Source organism: Leucopleurus acutus (genome assembly GCF_964270905.1).
Source record: "Leucopleurus acutus genome assembly, chromosome: 15".
NCBI lineage: Eukaryota > Metazoa > Chordata > Mammalia > Artiodactyla > Delphinidae > Leucopleurus > Leucopleurus acutus.
In genome coordinates, this window is record NC_139157.1 from 58273145 (window position 1) to 58299020 (window position 25876).

General features: G+C 43.6%; 1 protein-coding gene and 1 pseudogene across 2 annotated transcripts in view; one reads left to right on the plus strand and one right to left on the minus strand.

Moving 5' to 3' along the window:
• The window catches only part of FAXC (failed axon connections homolog, metaxin like GST domain containing), a gene marked incomplete at its 5' end in the record, with an annotated part of 73947 nt that overhangs the window by 33977 nt on the left and 14094 nt on the right, over positions 1–25876 (plus strand). The window lies entirely within an intron of this gene.
• On the minus strand, positions 14035–14671 carry LOC309971899 (small ribosomal subunit protein eS12-like; annotated as a pseudogene). Its single transcript has one exon. The product of its transcript is annotated as a small ribosomal subunit protein eS12-like (transcript).

Consider the following 25876-nt stretch of genomic DNA (forward strand, 5'->3'; position numbering starts at 1 on the left):
CGTGATAGAGGTCTGTGCTCCCAGGGGCAAAGAGGCAGGAGGACCGTGCAGGGCTCTAGGAGAGGTGGCAGCAACTGTGTTGGCTCAAGAAAGTAAACAGTTGTCCCCATGCAGAAAATAAGGAAGGGTCTCCCAGGCAAATCACGAGAAAAGGAGTCCTGGGTGAGGGGCATTTTGGGATCATGGTTGAAATGAAGATCAAAAGGTAGTTGGGGCCATATTATAAAGGGTAATAATTATCATGCTCAGAGATGTCTACTTTATCATACAGGAAACACAGAGGTGGGAGAGCCTGACAACATAGTTGGACAACATGAAAAAATGATATCTTCATGTCGGAAAGGAGGAGTCAGAATTATTATTTACTGAAATTAAGAGATTAAGTAGCTAAAATAATGGAGAATCAACTAAAGTTATAACAGCTAATGGGAGTGTCCAGTAAGTCTGCAAAGGTTACAAGCATGCAGACATCTATAGTTTTCTTGAGTACGCCAAATAAGCAATTAGAAAATAGAATTAAAAAAATCCATTCACAATGGCAATAAAAATTTCAAATATTAGAAATACAATTTGTCAGAAATATTTAGTATCTAGAGAAATAAAAATAAACTATCCTAATAAGAGAGAGAAGGATTTTTAGAAAATGGAGGGTGTACCTTGATTGATTGATTGATTGACTCATTCAAGAGTGATGACCCGAGAGCCAGAGGCAAACCCCAGCTTCCTCACTAACTAGCTGAGACCTTGGGCACATTTCTTAACTTCTCTAGGCCTCAGTTTCCTTATGTTTGAAATGGGGACAATCACCACAAGAAGAAAAGTAATACATGTAAAGTGCTCAGAACGGTGCGTGGCATGTTGGAAGCAATTAAACAGCAAACAAGCTAAAGTACAAGGAGGAGAGGAAATTCAGGAAGGAGAGGTTCAGGGTGCTGTGAGAGCTGATAAGGGGGTCGCCTAGTGGTCAGTGCCAGTCCCTGTTTAGTTCTGCGTGGTCCCCTGACCCCTCTTTTTTTTTTTAAATAAATTTATTTATTTATTTATTTATGGCTGAGTTGGGTATTTGTTGCTGCGTGTGGGCTTTCTCTAGTTGTGGTGAGCGTGGGCTACTCTTCCTTGCGGTGTGCAGGCTTCTCATTGCGGTGGCTTCTCTTGATTCGGAGCACGGGCTCTAGGTGCATGGGCTTCAGTAGTTGTAGCATGTGTGCTCAGTAGTTGTGGCTCACAGGCTCTAGAACGCAGGCTCAGTAGTTGTGGCCCATGGGCTTAGTTGCTCCGCAGCATGTGGGATCTTCCTGGACCAGGGCTTGAACCCGTGTCCCCTGCATTGGCAGGCAGATTCTTAACCACTGCGCCACCAGGGAAGCCCGACCCCTCTGTTTAAAGCAGAGATACCCTCCACGTAGTAGGTGCTTGATTGTCACCTCAGGCAAGAAGGGCACACATTGTCTATTTCCATCCTCCGCCCCAAAGGGTAAGAGTCTGAAGAGAATGAAAGATGGAAAAATTAAAAACAAATGTTAGGTTTTGGGAAGCAGTGTGGGTGGAGGCAGGCAGCCTTGTGGCCGCACAGGAGGGAGTTCGGGAGTCAGATCCCTGGGCTCAGACCTTGGGCTCCACCACTTGCCAGCTGTGCAACTTCACATGAACAATTTGTTTTTTTCACCTGTAAAATGGGGGTCGGAAGCTAGAGAGTGTGAGGACTAAAGGTGCTAATTTATGCAATATACCTACTACGGTGTCTGGCACATAATAAATGCCAAATAAGTATTAGCTATGACCATTATCACTTTTACAGATTTTGTATGTAATACAAGTTCACTAGGAATATTGTTTTCTGGGGAAAAAAATGTTTGTGAAGAAAACCTTTTTTCTAATCTTTAAATTTATTAGTTAATTATAGAAATTTGAGGGACTTCCCTGGTGGTGCAGTGGTTAAGAATCTGCCTGCCAGTGCAGGGGACACAGGTTCAAGCCCTGGTCCAGGAAGATCCCACATGCCGCAGAGCAACTAAGTCCGTGTGCCACAACTACTGAGCCTGCACTCTAGAGCCCACGAGCCACAACTACTGAAGCCCACGTGATACAACTACTGAAGCCCGCATGCCTAGAGCCTGTGCTCCACAAGAGAAGCCACCGCAGTGAGAAGCCCGCACACCGCAATGAAGAGGAGCCCATGTTCACGGCAACTAGAGAAAGCCCGCGCGTAGCAACGAAGACCCAACGCAGCCAAAAATAAATAAATAAATAATAAATTTTTAACAAAAAAGTTTTAAAAAATAAAAATACCAGAAAAGTATTTAAAAAAAAGAAATTTGGTAAGGTTCAGAAAAGCATAGAGAAGGAAGATTAAGTCCTTAATCTTATAATGTACTGCTAACCACAGTTACCATTTTGGTGTGTATCTTTCCAATATTTTTATGCATAATTTTGAATCTTATATATGATTACCTGTATTATATATGTGTGTGTATTTGTGTACACACACATATATAATCTTCCAACCTGTCTTTTCCCTGTTTAATATATTGCACATATTTTCCTCTATTATTAAGTATTCTATACCATGCAATTCTGTGTGACTGGTATCACATTTGATGCCATAAAAGCTGACTAAGATTCATCAGTAAAACTCTGTTTTGCGCTCTGCCTCGCTCATATTTCTGTCCTATTATTAATCCTGAGTCTACAGGTATGCACGTGAAGTGGAAGGAAAATAAGACAGAATGAACATAAGAAATATGTAGCTGTATCCCTCATTAGCATAGAGATCCCCAGCTGTGGCCATTAGAGGTGAGATTAAAGTAAGAATAGAGGATGGAATCTGGTATAAAGGAACAGCACCCCTTTGGCTGATGAGGAAACCGAGGCACAGGAAGGTTGAGTGACTTGTCCACAGCTGTGCCAGTCGTAGAAAGTGGAGGCAGGAATCAAATCCAGGCTGTCGGACTCTAGTCCCCTGCTATTTCCTGGCCCAACAGCTACCCTGCAGTTCCTTGGGAGCTGAGACTTAAAGTGGAGTGTGTGTTATGTTATGTCAGGATGACTCCTTTAGAGCATTGTCTGAAGTTGCCAGAACTTTAACTGGCAAGTTAAAATGTCATCTCCAAGGTACAAGCTGTTTTATGATGCTAATCTTGGAGGCTGGGAGCAGCACAAACTATGGAGTCTCATCACTGATGTCTATTTCCTGGGCTTTGTGAGTTGAAGTCACCCCCATCCTGAGGAGGCTGGCTCCCAACAGAGATGTGTTAAAACTCCAGGCTGAAGTGTACAAGTACTTGAGGAGAAAAGGTCTCTTTTTTAGGAGCTGTTATTGAAAGAGTCAAGTAATAAGGTGGAATTTGTAAATGAAAGTGAGAAAAACAAGCTGATTTCCAGCCAACTATACTTGATTAATATAAAGTGAAATGCACTTTCCCCTCCTGGTCTGAAGCCTTTTGTTGAGTCATGAAAATGGCTTGGGGAGTCTTTATTTTTCAGAGTCTTTGTTGCCATTGGGTTGGCACATGTCAAAGAGCCAAATCTGGGCTTCCCTGGTGGCACAGTGGTTGAGAGTCTGCCTGCTGATGCAGGGGGCGTGGGTTCGTGCCCCGCTCCGGGAGGATTCCGCGTGCCGCGGAGCGGCTGGGCCTGTGAGCCATGGCTGCTGGACCTGCGCGTCCGGAGCCTGTGCTCCGTGGAGGGAGAGGCCACAGCAGTGAGAGGCCGCGTACTGCAAAAAAAAAAAAAGAGCCAAATCTATTGGTTATTTTAATAAACACCAATGTGTGATCTTGGCTATCAAAGAGGAAAGGGATGCAAAGTAGTGCTTCCGTTCAAAGGCAGCAAAGTGAGTCACTTGCCACATGTGCTTCATGTCACCCTTTTCAGCGTGTATAGTTACAATGTGGTATAATTTTTCAGAATGATTGTATTTTGCTATTGAACTGAAAAATAAAATCATTTAAAATTTATTTATTTGTTTATTTTTCAGGTTGTAAATAATTTCATTTTTTAAATGCATAGATATTCAACTGATCACTTAGTTCTTTAGTTAAATAATATATAGAAGATTAAAACTGGCTTTGTGATTAGTAATAGAAAATCTCTAGCCCATTTTTAATCAGAAATGCCTTTGGGGTTCCATCCCTCCAGACCGAAAAACCTTGCTATGGAGCAGAAGTGGTGATGCGGTATATTAACTTTGTATCCTGCAACTTTACCGAATTCACTGGTGAACTCTAGTAGTTTTCTGGTGGCATCTTTAGGATTTTCCATGTATAATGTCATGTCATCTGCAGACAGTGACAGTTTTACTTCTTCCTTTCCAATTTGGATTTCTTTTATTTCTTTTTCTTCTCTGATTGCTGTGGCTAGGACTTCCAATGCTTTGTTGAATAAAAGTGGTAAGAGTGGTTATCCTTGCCTTGTTCCTGATCTTAGGGGAAATGCTTTCAGCTTTTCACTGTTGAGTATGATGTTAGCAGTGGGTTTGTCACATATGGACTTTATTATAAGAGAGCTGTTCTCAGAGAGCTGGGACTCCAGAGCAGGAAGCCGGGCTCGATAAGAAATAGATTAGGGGTCTTGTAGCTGCAGCACGGGAGCTGCTATCTTTGGGGAGTGTGGCTTAGTTTGTTGCCAAACTTTTTCTGCATTAAAAAAAAAATTATTTATCTATTTACTTTTTGCTGTGTTGGGTCTTCGTTGCTGCACGCGGGCTTTCTCTAGTTGCAGTGAGTGGGGGCTACTCTTCATTGCAGTGCACGGGCTTCTCATTGCGGTGGCTTCTCTTGTTGTGGAGCACGGGCTCCAGGCACGCAGGCTTCAGTAGTTGTGGCATGCGGGCTCAGTAGTTGTGGCTCGCGGGCTCTAGAGTGCAGGCTCAGTAGTTGTGGCACACGGGCTTATTAGTTGCTCCACGGTATGTAGGATCTTCTGGGACCAGGGCTTGAACCCGTGTCCCCTGCATTGGCAGGGATTCTTAACCACTGTGCCACCAGGGAAGTCATTTTTCTGCAGTTTTATGCTCCATGTCTTGTGGTTCTCAAGCTTCTCCTAGTCACAACGTAAGATCGCAGTATGATGCTTTTGGAAAGCAGCTTTTGTCAGGTGGACCGGAACTAAGGGTTATTAAGGAAAGTTGAGGTGGCAGCTCCTTGTGTGTGGGCATTGGGGGTGGGTTGAGGCTGGATCTGAATTTCTTCTCTTGTCTCTAACTCACCCTCGGGCTCAGGCTGGGGAAACAGGCCGCAGGATGGGGGTGTCGGTGGTATTGATAGTTCAGACTATTACAAAGGGGTCTTAAAGAAGCTGTCCATTTACCTGATTGTGACGAAGCAGCACAGAGGACTGAACTCTAATGTTTGTTTGCTTTTGACTGGACTTTTGTAGACCCTGCATGGTGACATAGCACTTATGTCATGGGAAAAGCAAATGAATAATTGGCAGCTAGAGTTGATTTGGGAGACATAATCATATGGGGGAGAATAATAAAGGTACAGTTTCAGTTATGAGGCTCAGCTGGGCACTGTTGGTGGGCAATAAATAACTGCTGGATGAATGAAAGAAAGAATGAATGAACGTCAGGACACGTTTAGCAGGTAGCCAATGTGGCAGTCCAGGATCTGTGGATCTGAGAGTACTTTCTGAGTAAAAAATTGAAATTTGTGAATGCTTTTAAGAGCATTCATTGTTTGAGCCCAGAAATAGTGCTGGGCTCTCTAGGTGGAAACTGCAATTTCCTATCAAAGAATGTTCTTTTCAGCCATGGCCAGAGACCTTAGGAGGGAGAGTATACTTGTAATAATTAGAATGCAGACTGAAAGATAATGCCTTTGACTTAGGACTGTATGAGTCTGACTGTATGGGCACACCTGCATTCAGCTCTTTGAGAGGGGCTGTGAGCAAGTTGGGGACAGCCCTGGCTACTAGAACTGCCACCTGAGGGAGATCTTGTAATATTTATAATAACAACACTCGTGAGAAGTGCCACCCTGGAGAAGTACCAGGTGCAATGAGGGCATTTTTTTGCAGGGGAAACTGACATGGTCAAGACTACTTTGAGGGGATGACATTTAAGCTGGGCTCTGAAGATAAACGGGGGTTAGGCAGGCATGTGTGTGGGGAAGAGGAATTGGATGCGGCAGGGAGGAGATGAGCATGGGACGTGGAAGGAACTTCGCCCGTGAAGGCTCTGAGTGGAAGAGCAGCTGGGAGCCTTCAAGGAATGAAAAGATGGCCAGTGTATCTGGAAACTGTGTGAGAGCAGAGGTGTGGCATGAGGTGGAGGTAGGCAGGGGCTAGATCATACAGGCCTTCCACGTCACGTAAAGAACGCAGGCTTTGTTCGAAGAGCAGTGAAAGCCATAGGAGGTTGAAAGTAGGGAAGGGGCGGGACCTTATTTATGTGTAACCCGCTGGAGGGGCCGAGGGTGGATTCGGGGCCCAGTGAGGACGCTGGTGCAGTCCAGGAAAGGTAAGATGGCGTTTGGACTACGACCATGGCCATAGAGTTGGGCATAAAATTTAGTGATTTTAAATGTGTGTGTGGGGGTGGGAGGTGGTGATGGAGAGGGCAGGGGTGAGGAATAACCAAGTTCTCAACACGAAAATGGAGTAATAAGCAAAGTAGCCATTCCCAGAGCTGGGGATCACTGGAGAGAAGGGGGCGATCACGAATTTCAGTTGTGGATATGCCGAGTTTGAGATCCTGGGAGACAGGTGCATGAGTGGAGAGGAAGTATATGAAAATGGCAGTCTTTTGAATCGGTGGAGAAAAGATAAATTAATTCAGTGAAATGGTGTTGGGACAGCTGGCTAACCATCTGGAACAACATAAGTACAATCCAGACTTTGTCATATACCTGAATAAATTCCAAATGGATTAAGCACTTCAGTGTAAAAAATAAAACTGTAAAGATGCCAGGATAAAATATGGGAAACATTTATATAATGTTAACTTGGGAGTATTTTTCTAATAATGTCACCAAAGGGAGAAACTATAAAAAGAAAGGTTGGATTGGTGGATTACGTGAGAAAAAGAAAGCAAACATCACCATAAATAAAGTTAAAATTGAAATGGTAAGTTGGAAAATGTTTGTGACATGTGACAAAGCAATATTACTGAACTTGTGAAGAACTTCTGCAAGTCAGTAAGAAAAGTGAGTGCCTGAAAGGGAAAATTGGGCAAAAGACATAAAAAGGTAATTTGCAAAAATAATACAAATAATAAACACATGAAAAGTGTTCAATTTCTTTAGTAATCAAAGCAGTGCAAGTTAAAAAATCAGGCACCACTCTGTCAATCAAACTGGCAAAGTTTTTTTGTTTTTTTTTAATAGTGTGAAGTAGCTGCAGGGGTGTGGAAGAGGCACTAACCTCTGTTGGTAGGAATAAAAACTAATACTTTGGGCTTCCCTGGTGGCACAGTGGTTGAGAGTCCGCCTGCCGATGCAGGGGATGCGGGTTCGTGCCCCGGTCCGGGAAGATCCCTCATGCCGCGGAGCGGCTGGGCCCGTGAGCCATGGCCGCTGAGCCTGCGCGTCCGGAGCCTGTGCTCCGCAACGGGAGGGGCCACAACAGTGAGAGGCCCGCGTACCGCAAAAAAACCCAAAAAACAATAAACTAATACTTTCTGAAGTTGAGTTTCACAGTTTCAAAAGTCATAAAATTATACATATTTATCAATACAGCCGGCTGTCTTTATCCACCTGGGTTCCGCATCTGCAATTCAACCAAGCGTGGCTCCTGTACTATGTTTAGGATCCGAGATTGGCTGAATCTGTGGATGCGGAACCTGCGGATATGGAGCGTCGAGTAATGGACTTGAGCATCCGCGGATTTTGATATCTGCGGGAGTCCTGGAACCGATACCCCGAGGTACGACTATTTACTAAATAATTAAGCCTGTTGGGGTTTTTCCTAAGAAAAATATTACAAAGATTTTTATCTATAAAGAAGATTATAATACTGAAACATTGAAATCTTATGGTTATTAATAGTATGGATTCTTTTTTTTTTTTTTTGTCCAGAGTGCTCGGTTTTTGTTTGAGATGGTAACAGGAAACTTAAGTTACTAGGCACTCACAACTCTCTCTTTCTCCACCCTCCTCTGCCCCCCTTATACTGTCAACTTTCCCTTCTTTTAGGGCAGCTCAAGGTTTAACCATGGCAGAGCACATAAAAATTGGTATATCCTTAGGTGCCCACTTATGGATCGTTTGTGAGTAATTTGCATTTTTCTCTAGAAAGAGTGATGCATTTCATCAGTTCTCTTTGGTCACAGGCATACCCAAAGAAATTATTATTACTGCCAAGGGTGCTCTATAGAGCTGAGCAGAAAGCTGTAATGTCAGGAGATTGAGGTTTGTGGTTTGTAAGAGAGCTCAGGACATTTAAAAGTTTTTTTAAGGATACGAAGTTAAGTGACAGCAAGGATAAAGTCTTAACACTCAACTCATAATTTGCTTCTATATAGAATGTTGAATTGAAATCTAAACTAGGTGAGAAGGTCAAAAGAGAGCATTTCAGTATTTTTTAACAACTAAAGGCTAACAAGCAAACTATTTGAACATTATTTTTGTATCAGTTATGCACCGGGTGCTATGCTAGACTCTTGGGAAACAAAGACGAATAAAAATGGTGTTTACTTTTAGGAAGCTTATAATATAGCAGAGCTCACGTTTCTAGGCTCAAACAATATCCTTGTATGTGAAGAATTTCCCATGTGATCTTGGAACTCTGATTGTAATCTTTCAGAAATGAGGAGGCCAGGAAAAATGTCAGAAGATGGAGATAGGAAATCATCCCTGTTTCCAAAAGGGGATGGAGGAAGTAGATTCTCATAATTAAATAAAACACTAGAATGAATTACTGAATAGATGGCTGGTTTTCTTGAAGGACTATTATTGGTTCATTGTGATAAATCATACCAAAAAGGACTGTAGTCATCCCTCGGTATCCACTGGGAATTGGTTCCAGGACCTGCCGCTGATACCAAAATGCTCAGATGCTCAGGTCCCATAGTTGGCCCTTTGTATCTGCGGGTTCCACGTCATTGAATTCAACCAACCTTGGATCACGTATGTATATAGTGTATTTATTGAAAAAGATCTGCGTATAAGTGGACCTGCAGCAGTTAAAACTCAGTGTTGTTCAAGGATCAACTGTACTGTGTTTTCGTGACTTGCTGGTCCTACTAACTGGATAGACGATCCCTTGATTTCTTCAAATCACTGGAGACTGTCTCTCATGATATGCTTGTGCAAGATGGCTGGTTTTTACAGGGGGCTTTGTGGATGCATATGGTGTCACCAAGGTTTCTTGAGAGGTCTGGTTGGGGGGTGGGGAGAGCGAGCCCTTGATGGCTGGATCTTTCCACCCTTTCTTCACCTAGAGCAGCTCCTTTGTTATCTGTTTATGTATTGGGAATCTCTTTCATTTTGTTTGATAGAGAACTTCTCCTACCAAAGAAAAAAGTTTGAAAGCCCCTGGATTAATTGGTGGTGGGTGCATGCTTGCTTGAGTATCTGTAACCTCCACAGTACCCATGAATGGACTGATATCACCTGAATCTCCAGGGACACTGCTCTTGACTTTTCTCAAAGACCTGTTGACAACTTCAAAGACAAGCTTAATGGTTTTTGAATGACTCCACGTGGAAGGATAGCTAAAAATTGGACAGAAAAATCGGGAATCAAAGCTGTCAACCTTAAGAAGAAGAAACCTAATAGGGATAAATGTCAAATTCTGTACTTAGGTCCCCAAATTGAATTGCACAGGGTGGGGAGAGGCATATGAAAAAAGATTTAAGGATTTTAGTTGACTTCGATCTCAGTATGTCACCAGCCTGATGGGCTTCCAGAGGTGCTAGTAAAAACCTAGCCTGTTTAAACAAAGCATAATGTCTCAGCTTAAAAGTTGTTTCCGGGGCTTCCCTGGTGGCGCAGTGGTTGAGAGTCCGCCTGCTGATGCAGGGGACGTGGGTTCGTGCCCCGGTCTGGGAGGATCCCACATGCCGCGGAGCGGCTGGGCCCGTGAGCCATGGCCACTGAGCCTGTGCTCCGCAACGGGAGAGGCCATAGCAGTTAGAGGCCCGCGTACTGCAAAAAAAAAAAAAAAAAAAAAAAAAGTTGTTTCCTCAAGGAAGCCTTTCTGGAACTTTCTCCCAGAGTGTGTCAGGCAAACCTGTTCCATGCTCCCAGGCCCCTGGTACTTTCTTCCCCAGAGCACTTCCTGTACCTTCTCTGCATGGTAGGCTTGACTGTCTCCTCAGCTGGACTGGGCACCAGGCCTGGTGGGTTGGTTTCTGCCTCTAGGGCCTGAACAAACGCCTGGCACACGTTAGGCTTTCAGCAAGTGTTTGTTGAACAAAGGATGCAATTGTCAGTTCTGGGAGCCATCTTTTAAATGGAATGTGGCCAAACTAGGGTGTATTCAGAGAAGGGTAGTTAAGAAGGTGGTTAGTCTCAAAAAATTTTCCTATGAGGAATTTGAATATACTGGGCATGGATAATGTGGAAAAGTGCAGCTATAAGGGTCATAAACTAGCTTTTTTCAAGTGTTGAAAGTGGGTAGTGACTTAGGCATTGTTGCAGGTGATGGGCGTGTTTGGGCAGAGGAAAGGAGGACAGAGGGGGACTGGGGTGTGTATGAGGTTAAATAACAGATTGCAACTCAGGGTAAGACAGCACTGTAGAGCAGACCCATCTAAAGTTGGGAGGGCTTGTCTTATGATGTGGTCGGAGCTGCCATTTTTTGGAGTCACCCCCTGAGGGTGAGAACCACTATCAGGATAGCTGAGGAGTCTTTTTACAGGCAATAAGATGTTTAAGTAGAAATGGTCTCTGGGGGTCCTTTCAGTTCTGATGATTTGGTGATTTTATATTCATTCTCTAGAGAGAAGAGCAGAGACAGTTTTCCAAGTTATAAAACATGTAAAATATGTTTGTCATTTACTGTAGGGCGGGTGTGGGTGCTGGAAGGAGGACAGGTGGGTAAAGAGCCATGGAAGGGGCCACATGAGGGAGCTGTCTTGGTTACGGTGACCCTGGGTGGGTCTGTCTTCATGGTTCTTAGCCCAGTCCTTCCTTCTTTCCGTGTCACAAACCTATTACGCAGACTGCAGGGGTTTTTTGTGTGTGTGGATAAATTTTAGACACTGTTTTTAACAGCATCCTGAAGATGTTGTAGTCTTACAGCACCCCTGAGAGATAGTTATTTCACAGAAGGGAAAGCCAAATGAGGGTCAGAGAGACGAGGGAACCGGTCTCGGGCTGTGCAGCTAATGACAACGCGTTTCTTTTGCTGCAGGACAACTTCTGTATATTTGCATTGGTGGTTTGTTAAAATCACCTGCAAGAATAGTAATAATTTGGCCTGGAAACCATAAATTCTATTTTTACCTGTATTGATTGGGTCCCCGTGAGTGCTTAAGCTTTTTACAACTTCATATGGGAATCCGATGCTAACTGAAGTGAACTGATCTACTCTGAAAGATCCTTACATATTATTCAGTAACTCTAAATTGCTTGCAGTCGCTAATGGAGAGGACCATTAGATCAGATGCTCAGAGAGCAGCAGCTCTTCTCTTCAGGCATTGCATGCATTCCAGACTTCCAGAAAGAGGAAGCAATGGAGGCCTGGGGGCCTGGCCATCTTAAAGAACCAGGGATTCGGGGGGGTCAAGCCCTGCTCATCCTAAAGTGTTTGCAGGACTTCCCTGGCGGTCCAGTAGTTATGGCTCCGCGCTTCCATTGCAGGTGGCACGGGTTCCATCCCTGGTCTGGGAGCTAAGATCCCACATGCCCTGCGGTGCAGCCAAAAATAAATAAATAAATAAAGTGTTTGCATCGTTATGGGGAAGAGGCAGTTGTGGCTCATTTCTTTTCCAGGTTCACTGTTGCTATCTCAGTTGGTAAAAATATGTTGATTATTCACGAAAACAAAAAGAAGTTACTTTTAGCAGATTAAAATGAAATGCTAATCAGTGCTGAGTTCTTGGAAATCTTTGTGGCTTATTTAGCAACACAAATTGGTTGATGTAATTCTGACAGGAGCAGTCTGTGTTTTGCTTTATCCTGGGGGTGTTCCAGCTGTTTCTTCCCTGACAAAAGTGACTTTGTGTTTAAATTTTCAGGGTTCCAATTCCTGAATGATTAAAATAAAAGAAAAAAAGAGGAAAAAGATTCACAAAATAGTGCCATGTAGACAATAGATTCTTAAATCTTATGTAGGTATGTATGTGTTAGGGATGAGCACAGAATGAGAAGGTTCAGTGCTTTTCCTGGGTCACCAGATATGGAAACCCTCCGCATTTGTGTCGTGGGATTGGGGAACTTTCCCTTTCCACTCCTGTCTAGTTCTTGTGGCTGGACTAACACACAAGACAGATTAACAGGAGAAAAAGAAATTTTCATTTGTGAACATGCAGGTCTCATAGAAATGGTACCTAAGAAGTGGCCAAGGAAGGGAGCTTTTATATTTTTTAGACAAAGAAACAATATGCGAGGAATTGACAGGACAAAGAAACTTGGGTTTTGGGTGCTCAATTAGTGAAGAATCTAAGCAGGGTTTGGGCTTGGGGTAGTCAATTAAAGACATAATGAGGTTTGTTTATACAGGCTTCTCAGCCCTGAATTCCCTGTCTCCGAGTGGTAAGGGTGTCCTTCTACTTCCAGAGGCAGGGAGTGCACCTTCCACGTGGGAGATTGGTTTCCTGTTTTCAGGAAGACAGAGAGGAGGGTCAGAGTGTCCATCTTGCATTGGCCATTTCTTAAGTGACTTTAATTCAAAATAATCAATATGCCACTGTGACATATTTTGAGTGGCCTGCCCTGAGTCCCAACAGTGTTCTTTTGGGCTGATTTGACTGAATTTGACAAAATTCATTGACTAGACTGCCTAACTCGGGAGGAATTATAATTAAATGGTGACTTGATGTATCCTAGTACATTAAGTCAGTTGCTTGGTCCTTGGTGAACCAATCAACATATCTTAGCCCACCTCACTCCCACACTTGAGCATTGATGCCTCCAGACCTCAGGCTTCTTCCTTCTTCCCCTTCCCCCCACCCTATTATTTCATTTGCTCCTTCCCAAATTTACTTCCCTCCCACTCACCCTAGCCTGAGATCCGTCAGGGAAGCTGCTATCTCCCCAGGGTCCTCCATCCCTCAGCCCAGCCCTCGTGGTCTGCATCCAGCAGTGCTCCGGGCAGCTGGGAGGCCTCCCTCTCCTCGCTGCACTCAGTTCCATCCCCTCCACCCCTTCCCCTCAAGTTATCTCTTCCCTCTTTCAACCCTTATTTCTTTTTTTTTAAATAATATGTTTTATTTTTAATTTTTTTTTTACATCTTTATTGGAGTATAATTGCTTTACAATGGTGTGTTAGTTTCTGGTTTATAACAAAGTGAATCAGGTATACATATACATATGTTCTCATATGTCTTCCCTCTTGCGTCTCCCTCCCTCCCGCCCTCCCTATCCCGCCCCTCCAGGCGGTCACACAGCGCCGAGCTGACCTCCCTCAACCCTTATTTCTTTACAGCCTGCTTCTACTTACCATATAAGTCTTCCCTGTCTAAAAAAAGATACCACTCCACACCTCATTATTTTGTAATAACCTATAAGGGAAAAGAATCTGAAAAAGAATATATATAACTGAATCACTTTGCTGTACACCTGAAACTAACACAACATTGTAAATCAATTATACTTCAATTTAAAAAAAGTTAAAAAAAATACCACTCCACTTCTGTCCTGTCTCTTGCCTTCCCTTCACACAGAAGCTTTTTATGAAATGAATCAGTAGTCATTCTCTTCACTTATCTCCCATTTACATCATGAACCACTGTATCCTGACCCCTGGCCCCCCACCCACCTGTCTGCAGAGCGCTCTTGAAAGGGTAAATAACACCCTGCCTTATTGCCAGGTCTTATTAAAGCCAGATCTTATTGCCTGCCTTCTTAAAAGACTTATTTTTCTTTTGGCCTTTTAGTTATTAATTATTATTATTTTTCAAGAGCCAAGTTTTTTTATTTGTTCATTTCTTTTTCTTTCTTTTTTTTTTTTTTTTGCGGTACGCGGCCCTCTCACTGTTGTGGCCTCTCCCGTTGCGGAGCACAGGCTCCGGACGCGCAGGCTCAGCGGCCATGGCTCACGGGCCCAGCCACTCCGCGGCATGTGGGATCCTCCCGGACCGGGGCACGAACCCACGTCCCCTGCATCGGCAGGCGGACTCTCAACGACTGCGCCACCAGGGAAGCCCTATTCGTTCATTTCTTGCATTTGAAGTAGTTCTCAGTGACATCCTCGGCCTGACTGAGACTCTTTGCCTTAGTCCTTGGCCACCACGCAACTGCAGCAACCACTTTACGGAGCTTCCCTCTCTTGTCAGTTTTACAGAGGCCCCCTCATTCCCCTAGTTTCTTGTTGTCATCAACTTGAATTAGGTTGATTTGGTGTTCAGCAAAAACAGCCTCCACCGGCTTGACCCACACAAGCTCATCACACGAAGATGGACGCGAGCACACAACGATGGGCTTGGCGCTGGTCTAAGGCTTTGGCAGCTTCCCGAATTCCACGTGCGAGGCCATCGGTGGGTGAGGGTGGTCTTCGGTACCTCCTGTAAAGCGTTCTTAATGTCTGTTACGCCTTCCAGCAGCAAATCAATGCCTTCCTCAGCCATGGCTGTGGGTTACAGGTGGAGCTGAAACTGGAATACACCCGCCAGCTTGGTGGCAACAGGGAAAGAAACTTTTCTTTATTTTAGTTTTTAATTTTGGATTTTTAGAAGTAGGAAACTTTTACCTGAAGGAGAGGCTTTGAGGAGTCTCTTCCCTGCTGTAAGGCTGATGGAAATGACATTTCTTGGGTGTGTTGAAGTACAGAGGATTCAGGCTTCCTCTTCCCCCGGAGGCTTCATCCTCCATTTCAACTCTACAGATTTCTGGGCATGAGATGAGGAGGCATTAGTCTCCTGCTGTTTCAGGTGTCGCCGGATTGTTGGCGGGGTTGTGTGTGTGTGTGTGACCTTCTAACACATGCAGGTGCATACTTTTCATGTATTAAGTCATTTACTACTCACAGTGATCCTGTCCGTGGGGAAACTTAGGCACAAAGAGGAAACTTGTCTGGGAACACCCAGCTATCATGGATTTGAACGGAAGTAGTCTAGGAGAAGCCAGAAATCATTGCTGAACACTTTTTAGCCTTTATCTTCCTCATTGGCTCTCTCTGGCCCTTTTTCCCTGCTCCCCTTTTTAGGTTCCTTAAATGTTGATTGGTCTCAGAAGTCAAGCCCCCCACCCTCTATTCATCTCCTGAATCCAGCTGTTTTCTGTATCTTCACTTAGACGTCCCACAACCACGTGAGATTCAGCACATCCCCAAACAGAAAACCCCTCACCCTCCCACCAAACCAGCATCCCCTCCTGTGGCCTCTCTCTGTGAATGGCACTGTCCTCCATTCAGTTATTCAAGTTGGGTGCCAAAAGTCCTTCTAGATTGCTCCTTCTCTGTTGTCTTCCACCTGGCTTTCAAAGCCCTAGACTGCCTGGGCCCTGCCTTCTTTCCAATCTCATTTCTTAACCCTCACCCCTTGCCCACTGTGTGCCAGCCATCCTTGTCTTCTCTCCGCTTCACAAACACACCAAGCTTATGCTGACCCTGGGGCACTTGTCTTAGCTGTTTCCCTTGCCTGGAATTCCCAGTCTCCAGATCTGCGCATCGGTAGATCCTTCTCGACATTCATGTCTCTGGGTAAATTTCAGCTCCACAGAGAGGCCTTCCCTGACCACCCAGTCTAACACAGCTGTCAGTCACCCTCTATCACATCACCTTACTTTAATTCTCTACATTGCACTTATCACTGGCTGATGCTTTCTTATTTATTGATTGATTTGTTTATCATCTCTCCATGGGATGTAAACTCCATGAGAGCAGTGACCTTGTCTGTTCTGTTAGTCCCAGGATCCCAGCACCCAGAGCTGTGTCTTGCATATAGTCAAAATAATATTGATAAGAGCTGACATTTGTGGAGCATTTCCAGTGTGCTTAGGCAGATAGTAGTACAATATATAATACCCTCATGTGGTAATATGTACTTTCATAATAATATACAGTGTGTATAATATATTAATTATATAACATACAATATAATACATATATATTACACATATGATATACATATACTATGTAATATAAAATACCTACTATATACAATATATATCATATGTACATATATATGTGTGTGTGTATGTATATCCTCATGGTAATATAATAACAATACCTATCCTCATATGGTTTGGGGAGAATTAAATGAGGCAGTATTAGTAACATCTTATTATGATTATGATTGTCATTAGTATTATTATGCCTGGTTTGTAAATGAGGAAACTGCGGTACATAGTGGTTAACTACCTTCACAAGATCACGTGGCTGAGACGTGGTGGGGTCAGGCTTGGACCCAGGAGTCTGGCTGTAGAGCCAGATGCTCAGTAAGCTCGCTGGGACCTCACCGAACACCTTAAACTCTTAGCTCCCTTCTGCCCCACAGCCATAGGAGGGGCGCCCAATGTCTGTTGCCTGGATTTTGCCACAGATTCTTAGCTGATGTCCCAACCTCCAGGTCTGCTTTTGAATTCTACTAGCGTGGTCAATCTAAAATGTAAATCAGAACTGTTAGGCTCCCAGGTCTCTTAGACTAAAATCCAAACTCCTTTTCTTCATAAGCTGAATTCTCTTCGCATCTCTGTCCATATTTCCTTCTTCCCCATGTGCACCTTTATTCCTAATGCACCAAATTACCCTTGGGTCCCTGAACACACTGTGCTGTTCTGCAGCTTCCTGCAAAACAGAGGCTGTTTCCTTTGCCTTGCTTAATTTGACAGATTCTCAAAGCTTGTTTCTACTAGAAACTTTCTTAGTGTTCTCCCTAACCTCCTCCAACCCCATGGGGCTGCCTACATTGGGTGTTCTCTTCTCTCCTGTTTCACTTTGTGCACAGTTCGGTCATGGAAGTACTATATTGTACTCTTCTGGGCTCCTGCTATGCTCCCCTACCCCCCAACCTCCAGCCTTCCCTCAACCTTTCCTGTGGACGTTATCATTTTGACTGGCTTCCCTCCACCCCTGGCACCTAAGAGAAGGCCTGGTAAATATTAGGCACTCAGTAACTATTTGCTGAATGAATACTAACTTCCTAAAGGAATTTGAGGCGATCCTATACAAGACAGAGCATTATAATATATTCAACATTAATACAAACATTTCAGAAACCAACTAGAAAAAAATTATGTTCTTGGAATGAGTTTATTCCTGGAATTGGGCACAATTTAACTTTGAGGTTTTTGGCTACCAAGATAAAAAGGGAGGTGTGTGGGGGCAGTTTCATCTTCATTTTCTAGGGAAAGGAAAAGGTTCTTCCACTGAGACAAGTTTTCTCGTGGTCCTGAATTCTAGGAAGAGATTCTTCCACGGAAAGGAGATTGGATTTCCTTAAGGACAGTATTTTTGAATGTAAACATTTGTAAAAAATTTTTCTTAATAAAAGCTCAAGGTTTAACGTTGAATTGCAGCTCCAAAGGCATTTGTTTGGGGTCCTACTTTAATACAGTGCCTGTATTTTTTTTTTTTTTTTTTTTTTTTTTGCGTTATGCGGGCCTCTCACTGCTCCGGACACGCAGGCCCAGCGGCCATGGCTCACAGGCCCAGTTGCTCCGCGGCATGTGGGATCTTCCTGAACCGGGGCACGAACCCGCATCCCCTGAATCGGCAGGCGGACTCTCAACCACTGCGCTACCTGGAAAGCCCAACAGTGCCTGTATTTTTTATTTGGATATATTTATTATAGGGGTGGAGCTTAGAGAGCCTAGAGATTTTGATAACTTACCCAACAACCATAGCCCAGGCACCTCTTATCAATAGATCCACTTTCCAATGTAAGTTATTTTTTGGGAGGGGAAGTGTGTGGGTTTAGGGCAAGCTTTGGCAAGTCCTGAATCAGCTATTTTACAGTTGGGTCTTTGGTGACTACCAGGGGTTTAGCTTTTCCATGTTGTTCATTGAAGAGATTTCTTGCATTAGACACCAGGTGGTCAGTCCACCTTTGGAGGATCTCTCGTCAGAACTTAAGGGCCTGCACAACTACTGAGCCCGTGTGCCACAACTACTGAAGCCTGCGTGCTTAGAGCCCGTGCTCCGCAACAAGAGAAGCCACCGCAGTGAGGAGCCCATGCACCACAACAAAGAGTAGCCCCTGCTCGCCACAACTAGAGAAAGCCCGCATGCAGCAATGAAGACCCAACACAGCCAAAAAAAAAAAAGAAAAAAAAAATTAATTAAAAAATGAAAAAAAAAAAGAACTTAAGGGCCTGGCTTGTGCTGCCTGGTTCGAAGGCCATCTTGCCTTCATGAAACAGTGAACTCCAGCAGTGTGGGGCAGGGCCACTCTAGTTCTTCACAAACTATTAGCTCAAGCACCTATATAAGCCCCGGCTGGGCCTCAGAGTTGTACATCCTAGAGTTCTGTGCCATCAAGTATTGGGAGGGATAATTTTGTTCTAAAAGATTTAAGGACAAAGTATTATAAAATAGTCTGCATTCACTGAAAAATATATTTACTGAGCACCTGTTGGGCGCCGGGCACTGGTGGGTACTGGGGGATACAGTCTTAGTGCCCAGGTAGAGCTCACCGTCTAGTATGATTTCTGTCTTCACCGATTTTACAATCTAGACAGAATCATAAGAGAACCATTCTGATGAGACTGTCAGGGCATCCATGTACCAAATAAACTCCTAGGTAGCTGAGTTCGTTCATCTGTTAGATGAGGATGATTTAGGATTGTCCATTTAAACATTGGAGGGTGTCTGCCAAATGTTATCATTTGAGATTTAGCATGGTCGATACAGTCTCTTCCCTTGGCCCCTTGTCAGTGAACAAGATCAGGTATTTTTTTGTTTTGTTTTTTCATTATGAAAATTTTCAAACACACAGAAAAGTAGAATAGTAGTCCAATGAACAGCTTTATAACCATCACCTCTATTCAATAGTTGTTAACATTTTGTCATATTTGCCTCAACTTCTTTTTCTTGATGTGGATGTGTTTTAAAATTAGTTACAGATATCATGACATTTAACCTCCAAACACTTTTGAATGTAGCACTGATATTTTTGCCATGTGGTCAGCAGCCTCCAAGGTGGCCCCCAGTGATCCCTGCCTCCTGGGATTCATGCTCTTGGGTAATCCCCTCCCATTGAGTGTAGGCTGGACTTATTGATTTGCTTCTAAGGAATAGAATATGGCAGAAGCAATGGGATGTCCCTTCCCAGATTAGGTTATAAAAAGATTGTAGCTTATATCTTGGGCATCCCCTCTCTCCTGTTCTTGATCTTTCACTTGCTATGATACAAGCCAGCACGGTTGTGAGCTGCTCTATGGAGAGGTCCACGTGGCAAGGAACTCATCTCTGGCCAGGAGCCAGCAAGGACCTGAGGCCTGTTAACCATGTGAATGAGTTTGGAAACATCCTCCCCTAGTCAAGGCTTGAGATAACTGCAACCTGGCTGACATCTTTATTTTTAATATTTGGGATTTTATTTTATTTTTTTAATTAAAAAAAATTGAAGTGGGCTTCCCTGGTGGCTTAGTGGTTGAGAGTCCGCCTGCCGATGCAGGGGACACGGGTTCGTGCCCTGGTCCGGGAAGATCCCATATGCCGCGGAGCAGCTAGGCCCGTGAGCCATGGCCGCTGAGCCTGCGTGTCCGGAGCCTGTGCTCTGCAACAGGAGAGGCCACAACAGTGAGAGGCCCACGTACCGCAAAAAAAAAAAAATTGAAGTATAGTTTATTTACAATGTGTTAATTTCTGCTGTACAGCAAAGTGACTCAGTTATACACATATACAAATTCTTTTTTTATATTCTTTTCCATTATAATTTATCCGAGGATATTAAATATAATTCCCTGTACTATATAGTAGGACCTTGTTGTTTATCCATTCTATATGTAATAGTTTGCATCTACTAACCCCAAACTCCCAGTCTATCCCTCTCCTCCCCCCTCCCCTTGGCAACCACAAGTCTGTTCTCTATGTGTGTGAGTCTGTTTCTGTTTCATAGATGAGTTCATTGGTGCTGTATTTTAGATTCCACATATAAGTGATATCATATGGTAGTTGTCTTTCTCTTTCTGACTTACTTCACTTAGTATGATAATCTCTAGTTGCATCCCTGGCTGACATCTTCATTGCAGCCTGTGAGAGACCCTGAGCCAGAGGCACCCAGCTAAAGCTGCCTGGATTCTTGACTCACAGAAACTGTGAGGTAATAAATATTTGGCCTTTCAAGCTGCTAAATTTTTGAGGAAATTTATTATGCAGCTATCAATAACAAACACACCTACATAGCTCCAATCCCATTAATCCTAGTAGGAGCCTCTTTGAGCAGCTGCTGAGCTGTGAAGGGTACAGCCAAGTTGTCAAGAGGGAAGAGTGCTTATCCTGCTATGATGGGTGGCAGGCATCGAATTTCAGTTGCCTCAAGTTGCATAGATAAAAGGTTTTACATCTTTTAGAAGTAGAGTCTTATCTTTTAGTCTCTCAGGAGACTATTATTACTACCCATTCTGATTTTAGCAGTGTTCTTGTCTTGGCTCCGAAGAAACCTGGATCTATTCCGAGATTGTACAGCTTGGCACACAGGAGGTTTCTGTCTCTGGATTCAATGATCTTTGAGAAAGTAGTGTGCAATGGGCAGAGAGTTATGTGGGACATTCTTAACCATCTAATGGTCAGGATACATGGACAAGAATGTTCAGTAGGGGAGTAATAAGGCCTCCCACAGAGTAGGAGCTAAAGACTCAGTCCTACACTCGGAAAGAAGCACCACACAGAATTGTATGTGATAGCCAGCGTACTCATGCGTATATCATTTGAGAAGGTATCAGATTCCCATTTATTTTTTTTTGGCCATTCTCAGACCAGGGATCGAACCCAGGGCCCGGCAGTGAAAGCGCTGAGTCCTAACCACTGGACCACCAGGGAATTCCCCAGATTCCCATTTTTAAAGATGAGGTCAATAGCAGTTTGGTTTCATCCAAAGGGATCTATGCCTATTGTGTGAATCTGAGTAAGGCCCACCACTCTGGGCAGGTGCTGAACAGTTCTGGGGGTTAAAGGCTTGCACCGTTTTTCGGGGATTGCTCAGATCTTTGAAAATGGTTGAAGATCCTGGATCCCAGCTAAGGTGAAACCTGGAGTCCATTAGATGATGACAGATCCTCCAGAAATGTGGAGTCTGCTGGCAGGGCCCTGATGGCCGGACACAAAACCTGCCATTAGAATCTGCTACTATTCGTCTTTCTTAAAAGAAGGATAAGTTCCTTATAAAAGGATTTGAATTTAAATTTCAGCATGACATTGAATTCAGTCTGATGTGTTGTTTCATTAATTAAACCATATTTAGGGGCTACCAGATCGTCTTTATTGAATAAAGAGACAGAACAGCTGGTTCCTCTGATTACCCAAATACAGAATAGCCAGGGCAGAGATGAAATTAAGGGTAAAGCCTCTCCTGGGATGTAGTTTGAGTTGGGTGCTCTATATTCTTTACCCTCAGAAGGTGTACTTGGGAAAGTGAAACAGGGGAGACCCACAGAACTTTTATACCCCTCAAATCTCACTGTTTCAGTTGAATGTCTAGTCAGATTCAAAAGCAGCAATATTTCAGCAACTTCAAGAAGAGAGATCAATAAGAAGGCCGATCATCAGTGAGTCAGTAACGCTGCGTCATCATTAGAGATGTTAGCTTTGGTTCTTGAAGACTTCCAGAAACTGCTGTTTAATGTTATTAAATTATAGTAATAAGTGAATCTGAGCAGGGCGTTTGCCTCCTCCTGAGAAATATTTTCCTAAACTGGATTTCCTGTGTGTGAAATTTTTCCACAACTGGTACAAATCCTTTATCCAAATTTCCTAAAATTACAGTATATGTGCATGAATGCTTTGAGTGCATGGAGTTCAGAAGGTGCTCAGAAACATTAATAGGAGGACTGAAGTACAGAAGAGCAAGTGCAATCCCAAGTGCAAGTGTATGTTCATCCTTGTCTCATCCATAGGGAATTTTAAGAGCTGGGACATCAACAAAGAGAAGATTGGGAGAAAGAGGTGAGATGATTGGTATTGGTGGTCATTGGGGAAGGGGTCAAGATAGTTCATACTCTCTGGAAAAAATTTTCTTGTATGTTCTTCTAGAGAGTTTTGTAGAAGATTGGAGGAGTATCTAGTTGCCTTCCAGAATGAAATCTGAGGAGGGATTAAATTTAGGGGCTCATTCTGGTATCCCCCCACCCACCTTTATTTTTTTCCAGAGTGTGAGCCAGTTGGTGCAACTAGTAAATGTCAGAAAGTTGTCAAAGTTAATGGTTTTAATTCTGATATTTACTCATAAGGACCATTAATAACCTCATATATAAGATAGCACCACCCCCCTCGTAGTTGAAAGAATCACATATTCAGTGATTTTAGAGTATGCTGGGAATATGAACAAGAGCTCTTTAAAGGAAGTGGCCTGCCATATGATTTCTGACAAAGAGAGGTCTGACCAGGAGTGTAAGAGAGACTAGAACATAGATTTCCTTCAGCTTTGCCCTCTGCGAGAGTCACATGCAGGAAAAAGAGCTTCAAGGATGTGTTCTTTGAAGGTTGGCTGGTAAGATTACTGTGACCTGTGCTATCCTTGGGGAAAGCACTCAAAGTCTTTGTCTCTCAAGTGTTCTTAAAGTCCCAGTTAATTAAAGGTTGAGAGGGACAATTAGAAGTAGGAATGATATCAACATTGACTTCACTGGAGTTATCTGCTTATAAACCCATCAGTGCTCAAGTATAGGGAACGCTAAGTAGGTGAAACTCGTAATTACTCTTAATTCTTAGATTAATAGAAAAATGAGTGCTTGAAAATCTTTTGACTATTAATCTTTAATTTCTCTCTAGAACGATATTCTCTCCACAGCCAGTCTTTTATCTTCTGCCACTTATGGCATTTGGAAATTTAGCTAAATGGCAGGAATGGAGCTGATAGTGGCCCGTAAAAGCTGGGAGCAGAATTAGTAAGGGAATAAGTGGATATAATTCAGAGGTTCATTTCTATAGCTACTTCCAGTGCTCTGAAACAAACATTCTGCCCACTATCCCGTAGTGATATATGTGAACACAAGTCATCGGTTTTTACTTAGAAGTATGTTAGTGGAGACTTACTTTCCTAGGGTGTTGTGCAAAATAAATATGGCCGTAAATTCTTTGTGTGATTCCAGAGGAAAGAACTGGGATCAATGGTAGATGTACCAAGGGGACATATTTTGTCTCAGTGTAAGGAACTATCCAACCAGAGAATTGCCTGCCTTGCCCAGGAAATGAGGGAGAAGTCCCTAGAGGGGCTGCAGCTGGGGACTATCTGGTAGGGAAATGGGAGAAGGGATTTCTACACCGTGTGGGAGGTTAGACTGTTCTGCCCACAGCTGTAGTACTTGTTCTATTATTGTTGACGAGTGTAAAATAATTCCTTATGTTAGAATAGCACCTTCTAGTTTGCAAAATGCTTTCACATTATTACATTTTTCAATCCTTATAATAGTTCTCTAATCTAAGAAAAGACAGATCAAACATACTTAAGGCTATCAACATCTTGACTGATGATTTCTACTTTGATAGGCACCAGATGGACAGAAAAGTAAAACAGAGGGTTACCTGCCCTCAAGGAGATTAAAAACTACTTGAGGAGATAGGACACACACATAAATAAGACTGTGAGATGACGTGTGAATTACCTAATGAGTGATCTAGACCAGTGGTTCTTAAAGTGTCGTTCCTCAGCAGCATCAACATTACCTGAGATCTTGTTAGCAAGGCAGATTCTTGGGTGCCACTCCATACCTACTGAATCTGAAACTCCTGGCTTGGGGTTGCATGGGGGATAAATCAGTAGTTTTAAAAAGCCCGCTAGGTGTTGCTGATGCATGCTCGAGTTTAAGACCACTGACATACTCTAGTCTGGACTAGTGGTTCTCAAACTTTAGCGTGCATAAGAATCATCTGGAACAGCTCTATTCAAAGTGTGGTCTAAGAACTGCAGGCTCTCCAGGGAATTTCTACGCCTCTAAAGTTTAAGAAACACTGACCTGGAAGCTTGTTGAAACACATATTTTCTCCCAGTCTCACTCCCAGTCATTCTGATTCAGTAGATGGGACCTGAGCATGTGTGATGCTGATGCTGGCATCAGGTTATCCTTTGAGCAGCCCTGCTCTAAGCAGTTGTCCCTCTGGGGTTTGGCAGGGGAGTGGGCAATGAGAGGTGCTAGGCGAGTGGACAGTGCAGGTAGCCTTCCTGGACTGGAGGAGGGAGAACTTGATCTGAGTCATAAGGGAAGGGTTGGGTTAGACAAGTGGAGGTTATTTGAGACAGGAAGGATGGGATGAAGGATGGTGGTGGGATGAGCTCCCGGCATATTTGACTGAAGTAGAGCATTCGCATGAGGTAGACCTTGACTTGTCCTGCTGGGGCCTGGAGAGACCTATCTGCTGGCAGCTCTCATGCATCCTCCCCGAGGAAGAGGCTGAGAGGCAGGCAGGAGGCAAACAGCCTTGCTCTGTTTTGCGGTCCCTCCCTCTGGTGGGACTTTTAAGATCCATGTTCCTCTCTATTTGTCCTCTCCTCGTCCCTCGGCCCTTAGGGAGTCCCATGTACCCCGGGTCCCTCACCTCCCAGTGTTTCTGATATTTTCAATCTTTATTTGCTCTCACCAATGGTTCACGGTCCACACACCAAATCTGGGGGCTGGCAGGGAGTTACAGGTGCTCAGATATCCCTCAGCTCCCTCTGTCCATCTCTACAGAAACTGGGGGGCTGGTTTACCTACTGAAAATGAGGCTTGAGTTGCCTCGTCACCCAAGGCTGCTCCTTCAGTGCCCTTCAGAAGTGCCCGTAGTGTTTTGTTTTTGCTAACACCCTCCACTAATGAAAAATGGGCTCACTTGGTGAAGCCTGGGCGTGCTGCAGACTTGAGACTTGGGCTTGTCCTCTTCCTCTCTAAGCAGAGTCTAATCTAAATTCAGTCTCCCTCTTAAAAATACTTCCTGCCAAGCTCAAAAGGCCAAATCTGGAACAATTTGAACAGCAAAAAGAATAATGAGAGTACTGGATTATAGGCCATAGAATAAAATATATATCGACAAGTGCACACTTAAATAAATAATGGAATACGTCAGTAAATGGGGGATGAAGGGAGCAGTAGCATTTGGATCAATACATGTAGAAGGATTGAGAGAAACAGAAAATCCTGATTAGGTAAACACCACAGTAATAATTGTTTCAAATGACATCTACTGATGGATACTAAAATTAGTGGGCCAAAGTTTGAGGAGAAACAGGGTATTTATACAGTCTCAAAGTTTCTCTCCCAAGGCTATTAACTGCAAAAGGAAAAATAGTGACATTACAGTGAAGAAAACTTATAGACATCACCTTCACCACATGGTCAAGGTTAACATCCCCAGTGATATGGACATATGGACATTGTGGACCCCCTGATATGATGCCCCGAGAAGGGGTATTAGGGTTCTCCAGAGAAGCAAGCCAATAGGAGATCTAGATATAGATATCTAGATCTATCCATGTCTATTTCTCTTCTATAATAAAGTCATATTGACTCATACAACTATGGAGGCTGACAAGTCCCAAGATCTGCAGGGTGGGTTGGCAGGGTGGAGACTTGGGAGGGCTGATGGTGTAGTTCCAGTATGAACTGGCTCAAGACCAAGAAAGAGCCAATGTTTCCATTTAAGTCTGAAGGCAAGAGAAAGCCCGTGTCCCAGTGCAGAGGCAGTCAGGCAGGAGGAA